The following is a 12744-nucleotide window of genomic DNA, read 5'->3' on the forward strand; positions in this document are numbered from 1 at the left end:
GTGTAATTTTAGACAAAATGGATTATTTGCAAAAAAAAGAGACCTTGCTTCCAAAACTACTCTGACATATGACTCCAAAACTTGGGCAGGTGACTTAGCCCCTCAGAGCTTTAGTGTCACCATCAGTAAAGTAAGGACACTGCCCACCTTGATGAGGGGCAGGTTGGGGGCTGTGTTTATTTATTTATTTTAAATTAATTAATTAATTTATTTTTGGTTGTGTTGGATCTTCGTTGCTGCGCACAGGCTTTCTCTAGTTGCAGCGAGCGGGGACCACTCTTTGCTGCGGTGCACAGGCTTCTCACTGCAGTGGCCTCTCTTTGTTGTGGAGCATGGGCTCTAGGCATGCGGGCTCCAGAGCGCAGGCTCAGTAGTTGTGGCGCACGGGCTTAGCTGCTCTGCTGCCTGTGGGATCTTCCCGGACCAGGGCTCGAACCCGCGTCCCCTGCATTGGCAGGCGGATTCTTAACCACTGCGCCACCAGGGAAGCCTGGGGCTGTGTTTAAATGAGGGAAGTCTAGACTCCCCTCATTTAAGCACAGCCCCCAACCTGACCTTTTGTCTAGACTCTAATAGATTAAATCTCTCTCCTTTTCTGGAGCTTTACCCGCTTGTCTAAATCATTTAAAATAAGTCCCTCTTTAGAGTTACGACTGCTGACGTGGAAGCAGTCACCTGTTTTCCAGAATACCCTCAGCCTTCTACCGTGTCCCTATGGGATACTCCCTAGGGTACTCTTTTTTTTTCCCTTTCATCATCAATCTTTCCCTTTCAAAAAGCTTCTTAGCTGGTATCAAGTTTGGAAAAGACAGAACCTAACACGAGGGGCTTGAGAATGACCTGATGAGTGGTGAAGAAATTTTCTGATGGGAAAACTGCTCCCAGTGACCCCGCTGCTCTCTAGAAAATCCAGCCTGGATTCCTTTCTGGGGTACCCGGGCAGGTACTTAGGGCGGTGGCACTGCCTAGCCTCCACACTCGCTGTGTGCTAAGCCTTGACTAGACTTTCAGAGTGCCTGTTGCTTACCGGACAGTATACCGGAAACATCTGTTGAGAATTGTGAACTTGTGAATTATTAATATAAATAACACTTTGATTGTAAATTGCCTTCAAAAGTTTGAATTGGATGTCATGGTCAAATGAATTACTACTCAGACCTGAATATTCGTTTATTTGTGTCCTCCTGAGGTTATGCTTGGCTATGCACATTGTGCTTTATTTTCAAACTAGACATGAAAGGTGATGAGCAAAATCAGAAGATTGTAAGCTGTTTACGTCTGAGGTAACATTATAGTGTGTTGTAGTGGTGCAAAGCATGTGTGTTTCTATAAACTAAAGTATGCACACTCACAAAATCATACACTGCATGATATGACAAGTAGTCGTAATAACCTGAGTGCCATTGAGCGTGTTTAAATTATAAGCAGCTAGTCGAGCTTGAAGATTTTCTTACAATAGCAATTACATTAGCTGTTTTTTAAACTACAGTTGAATATTCTCACCATCCCCAGTCCTTACCATTTTCTGTGGTTTGTTAGGTCTCTCTTGTTTTAAGTATCCTTCTTCCCACTCACCCCCAACCCTTGATCCTTTGGGTAGAATGCTTTGAAATGTTGAATTGCAAGCATATTTTAAAAGTTTGTGTCACCTTTACACAATAAATGCAAAGCTCACTGACCGCTTTCCATTTCAGGGAAAGAATTCTGAGACCTCTTTGCATTATCTAGGTTTTAATTTCCTACTTTACACACAAAAAACTTGACTAGATCACTACTGCCCTAAGTTCTTGGGACCATTTCTTGAGACTGTGTGTTTACTGTGTAGATATGCTAATGACAGCATTGTTCCCAGAGCTATAATATACACACAATGTACTTTACACACCGTGTAATCCTCACAGCCATCCTCCTGAGGTTGATATGCTGGTGTCATTTTACAGAAGAGGAATACGAAGCTCAGGGAAGTTATTTGCTTGAAGTCACAGACCGACTACATGGCAGAGCTGGGATTAAACCAGGCTTGCCTGACTGTACTCCACTCCACCTGCTCTGGAGCTCTTTCTACATCTTGTATGTTCCTCCCCTTTACAACTCAGGCTGTTCATCCAGTGCAGTGGATCTCAAACTTTATGGTTTCAGGACCCTTTACATTCTTAAAAATTACGAAGAGATCCAAAGAGCTTTCTTCCCCGTGGGTTATATCTATCAAACTTAAGCCATATTAAAAATTAAAACAGGGCTTCCCTGGTGGCGCAGTGGTTGAGAGTCCGCCTGCCGATGCAGGGGACACGGGTTCGGGCCCCGGTCCGGGAAGATCCCACATGCCGTGGAGCGGCTGGGCCCGTGAGCCATGGCCGCTGAGCCTGCGCGTCCGGAGCCTGTGCTCTGCAACGGGAGAGGCCACAACAGTGAGAGGCCCGCGTACTGCAAAAAAAAAAAAAAAAAAAGAACCCCATTGCATTGCACATAGCATAAATAATATATTTTTATGAAGAACAAGTGGGGACTTCCTTGGCGGTCCAGTGGTTAAGAATTCACCTTCCAGTGCAGGGAGTGTGGGTTCGATCTCTGGTCAGGGAGCTAAGATCCCACATGCCTTGGGGCCAGAAAACCAGAACAGAAGCAATATTGTAACAAATTCAATGAAGACTTTAAAAATGGTGCACATCAAAAAATCTTTAGAAAGAAAAAGTGTATTTCCCCAAAAAATAATTCAATGAGAAAAGTGGCATTGTTTTATATTTTTGCAAATCTCTTTAATTTCCAGTTTAATAGAAGACAACTTGATTTTCCTATATGCTTCTGCGTTCGATATGTTGTTTTGGTTGAACTGTATGAAGAATAAAATCCGTATGTAGGGGGAGAAAGGGAGTATTTTAGTAGCCTTTTCAGTTGATTGTGATCATTCTTTTTTGGTTCTACATGAGAACAAGTGGAAGTTTCTGAAAGGTTAGTTGCACCGCGGAATCTGAAACCATATCAATGAACTGTTGTACTCTGTACCAGTAACATCCATTGGTCTGTCTTGCCTTTTACTCGTGCATGATTTTCTAACATCATTTGGAAAATATTGATTCATTGAGTTACACAGATCTTCCAAATGTTGACATATTTCCTTATAGAATACTTTGTAAACTCAAATTTTTTACTGTCACCCCTGATCTCATCAGAAAAGTCTTCCAGTACTGGGAAGCTGTCAAGCTCACATGGGTAGATACAGCTATTCCAAAATTCTAATTTTCGCTTGAAAACTTGGATTTTATCATTAACACAGTCAGTTGTTTTCCTTGAAGTGAGAGGTTCACTTTATTTTCGAGAAAGCGTCTGCCAAATACCCAAGTCTCGTCACTGTAGCTTTTCTCTCAATTTTTCAAGTGCAAATGGAGCTTTGTGAGCAATGCCACTAGTTTCAGCTCAAAACTCAGTCACGCAAGTGCTTCTCCTCAAAACATGCTTCAGTTTGTGGCAGAAGTCCTTAACGCACACCTCCTGGTTAGTCGGGCAGAATAGTAAAAATATATGTTCTCAGGTCACAGTTTAATGAAATTAACTTTTATTGTTTCATCAGAACATTCTCGAGTGAAACTTTTTTCTTCTTTTTTTTTTGCTGCGAGTGTGTGACAGTGAAGATGCGAGGACTATGAGTCTGTTACCTTATTCATGCCTTAGTCACCGTTGCTTTTATACCATCAATGCAAATAGCACCCCAGGGAAAGGCAAATAGCACCTTCTTATGAAAACCATTTGACCCTCTGCACCTCAAACAGAATCCACAGACCGCATTTTGAGAACGACTGATCTAGTACATAATAGAAATATCACCATTATGAGAGTATTCATAAGGTTATAAACATTAACAAGGAGAGAGGACTGTATTTTGAGCTTGGGTGACCTGTTATTCAGCAAGGTGTGTATCGCTCAGTATCTAGAAGTTATGTTCAGAAGCTGGACAAAACACCACCAAAAGAGGAACAAAAACTGCTATTTGAAATGCCCCAGATTGGATGCAGTACCCTTCTAAATGCATCTGATAGGCAATTTTATGATGGTCCCTAACTTTTTGGGAGAAATAGTTCATTTTCTCTGTCTGAAGCTCAGCGTTTGCTAGGACAGGTAGTGTGCAGAGGAGAGCTGGGTACAGCAGGCAGGAACTGGTGGGGAGATGTAGCAGGAACCACCCAGGTGACAATTGGAGGCTCCGTTTGGAGACTCCTCTGTTAGAATGTCAGTTTCTCCACCCTTTCATCAAGAGTGGTACAAGGATGAAACCAATTAAACTCAGAAGGCCAGGGAAGATGTATTCTCTGTGCATTGATTCTTAAAGTGACTTATCTAATGAGAAGCTGAAAGCTAAAGGATTTGATAGACTGTATAATAATTTTTAAGTTATTAATGTTAGAGGAATTGGTTATGGATCACATGTACTTTTGCTAGAATAATAAAGCAAAAGCATCACAGGAACCTTGTAGGCCGTGTGGTGTGGAGGAGGCACCGGGATTCGGAGGCTTCAGTTCTAGTATTGATGCTGCTGTTAACTGGCTCTGTGACCCGGCTAATTATTTCAGTAGAGCTTTAATCTCCTTCTCTGTAAAATTATGGATTGGACTAAATTTCTTCTTCTTTAAAATTTTTTGGCTGCGCTGTGCAGCATGTGGGATCTTAGTTCCTTGACCAGGGATCGAACCCACGCCCCCTACAGTGGAAGCACGGAGTTTTAATCACTGGACCACCAGGGACTAAATTTCTAAAGATTGTCCTAACGTCAGGACTCAGGTACCATCAAACACATGAAACACCCATATAAATTATCTAGAGGAATTTTTTAACTTCCCCTTTTACTACATTTAAGGATTCTTTTAAAAATGGCACAAATCCATTACCGTTAGGTACATATCTCATTGCCTGTCAGCCTGCTTTCATGATGTCCTTAACCTTTTCTGATCCAAAAGCATATAAAATAGTTTATTATTTTGCTTTAGTCATGTTTTGATTATGTTAAGGAAAAAAATAAGTTCCCAAAGGATAAGAGAGATTGACAGTTGCATTATGCGTTGTATGCTGCCGGAAGGTTGAGGCGCCATGGGACACAGACCTGACTTGCCACTCTGTCCTCTTGACTAGGTGTTTATAAGCTTCCTCAAAAGAATACTGAACAAACCGAGCTAAAACTGTGTGTGTGTGTGTGTGTGTGTGTGTGTGTGTGTTAGAGTAAATGATGAACCTAAGGTTTACTCTGCTACCTTTAACATGTGCCCCTAGGTTCTACATCTAATACTTTTGATCATAGCTAAGAATTTTGTTTTTAACTTTCAGAGGGACCACCTGAGGTAGAACCTGATTTGCTTTCCACTGTTAATCTATATGCAGATTCAGCCTTGAAAAAGCACTAAGGAGATTTGGCAGCGGTTCCTCATTGATTGTCTTAAAATTCTGTTTCGTGACATATCAGCATAGTTTTTCTTTGGGGTCTCTGGGTGGCATTTGTTTGTTTGTTTGTTTTGTTTTTGCGGTACGCGGGCCTCTCACCGTTGTGGCCTCTCCCGTTGCGGAGCACAGGCTCCGGACGGCGCAGGCCCAGCGGCCATGGCTCACGGGCGCAGCCGCTCCGCGGCATGTGGGATCCTCCCGAACCGGGGCCCGAACCCGTGTCCCCTGCATCGGCAGGCGGACTCTCAACCACTGCGCCACCAGGGAAGCCCTCTGGGTGGCATTTGGATCACAGTTCACCAAATCTAAGTAGACATAATATCCTTGAACTGTCTACTTGTCTGTGTTTTGGAACACATTTGTAAATACAAAGACCTCCTTCCTTCTCTGTATTTAGAATGCATGTTATAATTGTGTATATGTAACTAGTCTGTCCTTAGACAATACCTTTACCTTTTCCTTATTTAGAGATACCATATTTGTTTTTTGTTTCAGTTTTCTGTTAAAATGTCCTTTTTTTTTTTTTTTTTTCCTCTTAAAAAGAACAAACAACTCTCTTACAAGTCTATAGTTAGAGTTTGGGGTTTGGTTTTGTTTTATTTTAGGCATGTTTCTCCCCAAGGGACACACCGCCTTTCTGTTTCAGACAGGTGCAGAAACAGACAGCTATGATGCTGAAGCTTTCCAGCCTGTGCACTGCAGAGTCAGACTGCAGTCATGAAGAAGGGCCTTCACAGGTTGGGGGGTCTTTTGAAAAGAGCACATTTTTAATGGCTACCTGATTTGTTCACCGAGGGTCCATCAGTAGACCGTTTTGAGTATTGCTTTATTAAAAGAGGATCTGTAATCTGTTTTAAAGATCGTCTGTACTGAAAGATGTCTGGTCATCTGGCAGTCTTTCATCTGTACATAAACTAGCACAATTTGAGCCTCAGATGAGCACCATCTCAGAGGGTGGTTTATTTGGAAAAGTCACTGTCAATCACGGAGCAAGCCAATATTTAAATAATTGCTTAGGTTAATTGCTTTTCTTTAATTATAGAAATGAAACCGTTATTTGATTTAATTTTGTTTTATTAATCCCTTAGCATGGCTGAAAACAGTGCTGTGAACGAAATCGATTTATTCCAGCACACATGTTGCCAAGTGAGACATTGAATTGACTCTGTTTTGTAGGAAATTGACTTCTTGTGCACATTATTTATCTCCTTTATGAGTGAATAATAATCTAAGTGAAGGCAAAGATAGGTACTTAAATCTGTATTTTTCACCGTGAATGCAAAAAGTATACTTCAAAAATTAACCTGGTTGTTTTCCTGGAGGTATTTTGTTTTGTAGGTTGACTATAGGTTAAGGAAAGAAAGAATGAAATAATAACTATCTACTTGGTATCTCACTGCTCTTGGTCAATAATTCACAATCTTTGATGATCATAAATACCAACTCACTTCAGGATTTCTTTTTTCTTCTGCATTTTCTTTCTTTTTTTTTTTAACCTACATTTCCTTTTAAGCATGTCACATGGGCTGCCTTCTTCGACTAATATCCAGATCTACTGAAAGATCTCATAATCCCTCACGTTTAGATCACGTAACTAGTTATAAACCATGATGCCTCCTCCTTAGTCTTTCAGGTATGATTCCTGGGAACACTTTACTTTCAGCAGATAAGCTTCCTTTACTTTCCCCGTCATGGTAATTTCAATGTTTTCCTTGAAATCTAGGGAAATGTTTAAAAAATTGTTTCCTCAACACAACAATGTTGGAACATCTTTTTTTTTTTCTCATAAAGTCACAAATAGTCAATTTTGTCAACTAGTAGTCTGGTCAGTTGTTCATTTTACTTTAAGAATTACCATTTTGTGTCCGATATATAGTGCAACATTTTTGAAGAATTAAAATATACAAAAATATGCCTGTTAACTTCTCTTTAATATTGTTTATCTTTTTGGCCAATAAAGTACTTTATGAACCTTCAGAACTTCTGTATTCAAAGGAGAATTTTAGGGCTGATAGAGATTTCTGGTGAGTCAAAGACTGGTCACAGTTTGATCTATTTAATTCTTATATCAAACTCATCTTTATATAATTTTAAGACTTTGTTTTTAGATGGGTGTTGTGAATTCAGGATTGGGAAAGAGATACAGTTGGCTCTTGGACAACTTTGGGGATGGGGTGCCAACCCTTCATGCAGTGGAAGATCTTACATAACTTCTCCGTGGGCCCATGTTCGCAAATTCAACCGTGGATCGTGGAGTACTGGAGTATGTACTTAGTGACAAAAATTCACTTGTAAGTGGATTCATGCAGTGCAAACGCACATTCAAGGGCCAACTGTTACTGACATGGCATAATTAAGCTTTCTGCTCTCTCCTTGAATTTACTTTTGGAGCGCGACTGTTTGAATTCTAAAAGCTTTTTTGCAATATGTGAAATTTAGTGTTAACGAACCATAGTCATTTCTGAAGTTTCCTTGTTGAGGATAAAAGAAGGCTCATGATGAATTTGTAGATAGTCAGATTAAGAGTTTGTATTTTCGTTTTTAACTTTTTTCTTTAACAAGTATACGTATATATGCACTCACACACGAATTACCTTAGAGGTTCAAAATAGCAGCCCTGGATCATTACATCTACTTGACAAGTATTGCTTGAGTAGCACTTTATAGTTTGCAAAGTGACATCAAATCCGTTCTTATTTATTCCTTAACATAGCCTTATAAACTACTCTTATTAACCCCCATTTTCCAGATGAGAAAATTGGGGCTCAAAATGGTTCAGAGGTTTGTCTGATGGAGTAAAACGGAGACTCAACCCTAGATCCTTGTGCTTATTTCTTGCCCCCTTTCCAGTATTTCATGCCTTTTGAAATGCCTCAATACTTACCAACGTGTTTGCATTTTCTGCTCTAATCATTATAATTCTTAATGTGCTTTATCAGGAATAATCACTCAAAGACCTCATATAGAGAGCAGACTTTAGCATGGCGCTCAGCACGTTGTGAGACTTAACTGCTTCTTAACCCTAGTGAGAGACTCAAAGGTACTTGAACTTACCACATCCAAAACTGAACTGGTGTTTAAGGGGACAGGGGATCCTGCAGGGCTGTGCGCTGGGGTACAACCATGCCCAGGACAGATGAGATCCTTGCCATCATGGAACTTACATGACACTCTGTGGAGCCGGATATGAAATGATTATAATGTCAGTATCATAATTGAGTTGTGGTAACTCACAAGGACAGGTAGAACTAAGAGAGACTTAGCAAGGATACCTGACCTCCCAGCTGGGAAGTCAGAGAAGTCAGAGAAGGCTTCTCAGAAGAAGTTATGTTTACGACTGAGATCCTATGAGGAGAAAGAGCTGCAAGAAATGGGTAGAGAGGCTGGGAAGGACTGCTCTGGGAGAGGGAACGGCTGGCATCAAGGCCTTGCAGCAGGAATGATCAATCTGGGAGAAAGCAGGTGAATCCCTAAAATCCTTCTAGAATCAATCTCTCCTGTAGTCTACTGACTACTGACCACTTCCATAGTCAGTCTCTACTGACCGTAGAGAATGGACTGGAAGAGGACGAAGAGCAGAAGTGGGAAGACTAGTTAAGAGACCAGGTCTAGTACAGATGGGGATGATAAGGTGACCGGGGAAGTGAGGGAAGTGAAGTGATAGATTGAAGAGAAGTTTAAGGAGGGACGTCTTTATGAAATGAAAAGACCAAAGGAGAAATCAGTAGTAAATTAAGAACAGGTGGGGGAATTCTCTGGCAGTCCAGTGGTTAGGACTCCATGCTTTCATTGCCGAGGGCCCCGGGTTCAATCCCTGGTCAGGCAACTAAGATCCCACAAGCCGCTGGTGCGGCCAAAAATATATAAATAAATAAAAATAAAAGTGTCCTCCGAGACTGCTCCCCGGCCCCTTTAAAAAAAAGAAAAAAGAAAAGGAACAGATATAGAGAGGGAGAAAATAAATTTGTTTACATGCGTTGAGTGCCGAGTGACCTTGACCTTGAGTGACCTTAACAGAGATGTTAAGAAAGCCTGTGCATATGGGGGTCTGGTGCTCTCAGAGGAAAAGTCTGGGCTGAAGAGAAAAGTTAGAAGTGTTCGTGTCCTGGGAGCTGAGAGGAGCAATCACCTGGAAGGAGAGCAGGGTGAGGAGATGACCTCCAGCCAAATTTTCAGACTCCCTAACATTTAAAAAAAAATTTTTTAGAAGGATATTTATCTATCTGTCTATTTATTTATTTATGGCTGCGTTGGTTCTTGGTTGCCGCGTGGGCTTTCTCTAGTTGTGGTGAGCGGGGCTACTCTTCGTTGTGGTGTGCGGGCTTCTCATTGTGGTGGCTTCTCTTGTCGCAGAGCACGGGCTCTAGGCGCGCGGGCTTCAGTAGTTGTGGCGCACGGGCTTAGTTGCTCCGCAGCACGTGGGATCTTCCCAGATCAGGGCTCGAACCCATGTCTCCTGCATTGGCAGGCGGATTCTTGACCACTGCACCACCAGGGACGTCCCTCCGTAACATTTTAAAATTCAGGTAGAGAGTGATGGGTCAGAGAGAAGAAAGGGTTTCAAGGAGAGATTGGCTTTAGTAGGATGTTAGGGATTTTCCTGCCTTCTTCCACATTTCCCCAATGGTTAGTTGGTGTGAATTCTTTATAAATATTTACTAAACATAGATACTTAACAATGCAGATGCCTCATTAAGAGAACGCTGTGATTCATCAAAGTCTCAATGAAAGTCTTACAGCAAAAGAAAATGTTAAAAACCCTTTCTGTTTTGACTCTGGAAGAATTGAGGGGGACAGGGGAAGGAGTGAGGAAAGCAGGAGGCCTGTGGATCCCCAGAGTGGTAGAAACAGTCATTGGTAGTTTAGGGATCAGAAGACATACCTTTTCAAAAAGCTGTGGAGAGTGCTTTTGAGGCTCCAGTGCAGTAAGTTAATTTGAGGCATTTTGTAAAAGAGTAGAGTGTTAGTTTTTGTCCAAGGTCACATCAGTGAGTGGCTGGTGGAGTCAGGGATGGGGCTGGATGAGCCGCAGTCACCTCCCCATGGACGCGTTTCTATTTCCTACGTTGGGTGCCTGCTGTTGCCTCGCCCTACCTCGGTTTCTGAAACAGCTAGCATGGCAAGGAAAGTAATTGTTCTGGGCAAAGGGGATTTCCAGGTATCAAAAAAAAGTCAACAATTTAACACTTTCAATGAAATGTTTTTCATGTATTTTACATCTTCCCAATCTCAGTGACTTTTATCTTTTAACTAAGTCCTGAGCTCATCATTGGAAGCATCATTTGTTGTATTATACCAGGGATGCTTGGAGTTCCTGAGGTAGGAGGAAGAAAGGGTGTCCCTTTCATGAATATTCTAGAGTAGTTGGTTTTTTTCCATCCTTTTCCCAGATAGTCTATCTCCATTGTTCCTTATCTCTGTCTCACGAATCTGCATCTCTGCACATGCTTTTTCACTCGGTTTCTTCCCCCTTCCTCCCTTTTAACTCTTACTGCTGCTGAGCTTGTATTTGGGACTTGGCTTTTATAACCGTCAGGGCCAGTGTGATCGTTTTCCCTCTTTCTTGGTTAGGGTACACACTGGATACAACTTTGTGGATTGGAAAGTGTTTAATGTGAGTCATTACTTGAGAAAATGCTAGTGTATACAATTCCAGCTTCCACAGCCGAACGAGGAAAGTTCTTCTTCATAGAAAAATTCTAGCTAATAAATGTGGAAAGAATGATAGAATTAGAAGTCATTATTTTATTATTTTACTGAAGTAGTAGATCATCAATTGATACTAAAATGGTGAAAAGTTGGTGGGACACTTTAAAATGGAGGGGTCAGGCTGACTCCCTTAAAGCCACTGATTAATAGTAACAAATACGACAACTCGGGTTGGCAAACTTTTTCTGTAAAGGGCTAGATAGTAAATATCTTGGGCTTTGCAGGCCATACGGTCTCTGTAGTTGTAGTGGGAAAGCAGTCATAGACAATACAGAAATGAATGAGCATGCCTGTGTTCCAATAAAACTTTGCTTACAGAAACACGCACTGGGTCAGATTTGGCGTGTGAGCTGTCGTTTGCTGACCTCTGTTATAATAGGAAGTATATAGCACCACCTGTGAAGTAGTCTTGTCCAAAAAAATCAAACCTGTGTCAGATCAGAGCTCCAGTCCTAATTACACTTCTTTAGAAAATACAGGGAATAAAGGAACAAGTTAAGTGACATGCAAAATCCAAACTGTGGGACATTCTGTAGGGGGAATAATCTGGTTTCTCAAGTAAATCAATGCACGGAAAAAGGAATGAAAGGGGCCCTTATAGGGAGAAAAAAAGAATCAAATATAATATGTGGAGTTTAAGTCCCTTGTTGAAGCAAACCAATTATGTAGTATGTCTTGCAATATCAGGGAAATTTGAATATTAGATGATTTTAAGGAACTACTCTTATTTCTGTTAGATGTAACATTGGCATGGTAGTTGCTTCTCAGCAATGAATACTGAAGTATGTATAGGTGAAATGACATGATGCCTGTGATTGACTTTAAAATACTTTCATTAACAAATATATGTAGTGGATGGGTGGAGAGTAGCAAAATGTCGATGATGGTTGAAACTGGGTGACAGATACATGGGGGTTTATTATATGCATCTCTTTACATTTTATGTTTTAAAACTTTCATATTAAGTTAAAATAAAGTTGAATGTACCCCCAAAAGTGTATGTGTTGATGGTGGGAGGTTGCGGATGGGTGGGTGGGGAGGTAGTTGCATAGAAAAAGAAGGAAGAACTGAATGAAAATATATTTTTGCATGTTAGAAGAATTTTTGTTTTTATTGCTGGTTATATTCATTTTAGTAGTAGTACTTCCTTTATTTTCTCAGTTGAAGTTCCTTCTGCCACTTGAAAATAGAGTTCTTATCTCACATTCTGATTTCAAATAGAGTCCTTGATTACATGTGCCAATGGTATTCATTATGCCAGTTAGAGGTTGTTCAGAAAAGGTAATTGAATTACTTTACTAAACTGCGTTGTGATTGCGTGGTTGAAGACCTTGATTGGATCTTAGGTAGCGAGTTTGCCAGCTGATTTGACAAACCTTTTATTTTGAAATTATTAACAGGGAAAAACAAATAGAGGAAAAAACCCCAGATGACAAGCATTTGTATTTTTAAAAATGACTGAAGTGGGAAGCAAGTCACATAATTAGTTTGAGATGCAGAGCAGCGAATCAGAACAAATAGCTGCTTCCAGAGGCAAATCAGTGGAATGGGAAAATGCATCACCATAACCCACATTTTTTTATACCAAGAGATTTGCAGTTGACTCTC

General features: G+C 40.9%; 1 protein-coding gene across 1 annotated transcript in view; it reads left to right on the plus strand.

Annotated features, from left to right (window-relative positions):
* Window positions 1-12744, plus strand: part of EIF2AK3 (eukaryotic translation initiation factor 2 alpha kinase 3) — a 68804-nt gene that overhangs the window by 16026 nt on the left and 40034 nt on the right. The gene's annotated exons all lie outside the window — the stretch shown is intronic.

The sequence above is a fragment of the Delphinus delphis genome, chromosome 12, assembly GCF_949987515.2.
Source record: "Delphinus delphis chromosome 12, mDelDel1.2, whole genome shotgun sequence".
Taxonomy (NCBI): domain Eukaryota; kingdom Metazoa; phylum Chordata; class Mammalia; order Artiodactyla; family Delphinidae; genus Delphinus; species Delphinus delphis.